The following is a 747-nucleotide window of genomic DNA, read 5'->3' on the forward strand; positions in this document are numbered from 1 at the left end:
TTTTTTTGTATATTTCTTGTATACTTGTAAACTAATTCATGCAACAGTTTGTCTTAGGTGATTAAGGAAAAATATATCTAGATCACGCTTCACTTTTTATTATGACTTTTCCAGCTCTGGTCTGAATATTTCTTGAGGTTTTATATACAAAACAAATGCTGCTATTGATTAGCTGTAAGAATGCACTTTAGACATATCTGACAATTCAGTTTTTCAAAATAAAGATGTCAGTGACTGGCCAATAATAAAACCATTTTAGGAACTTATTTTGAATTTTGTATGTATATAGTCACTTTCTGACATTTAGATATGCCAAAAGAATTGAAATAAAAAANAGGACATGAATTTTTCCATGATAAAACAGCAATTCTCAGAGTCTTCCTTAAGATTCATTTGCTATGAATATGTCACTAGTTGTAAAATTCAACACTAAATGCTGGTTTTTATGTTTAGGCGCAAGAAGCCATGAACTGACAATCCCAGTAGCAAAAGAACATTTTCATTTGTGTTGATTTCTCCAAAGCCATGCCAGAAGCAGTCTGAGTCATCTCGTACGACTCCAGATATGTTGAACATCCAGACCTCAGCTACATCATACACTGGCCTCGATCAAACCTTCCCCTATGGTTCTAAAGATATCTAGGATTCAACAAACTTTGTACATTATAAGCATTGCTGTATTTAATATTAATAGCAGAGAAAGACCTTTTCTTATGCTGAATGAACTTTTTTATAATGCCTTTTTTT

Source organism: Galeopterus variegatus, unplaced genomic scaffold, assembly GCF_000696425.1.
Source record: "Galeopterus variegatus unplaced genomic scaffold, G_variegatus-3.0.2 Scaffold14683, whole genome shotgun sequence".
Classification (NCBI taxonomy): Eukaryota; Metazoa; Chordata; class Mammalia; order Dermoptera; family Cynocephalidae; genus Galeopterus; species Galeopterus variegatus.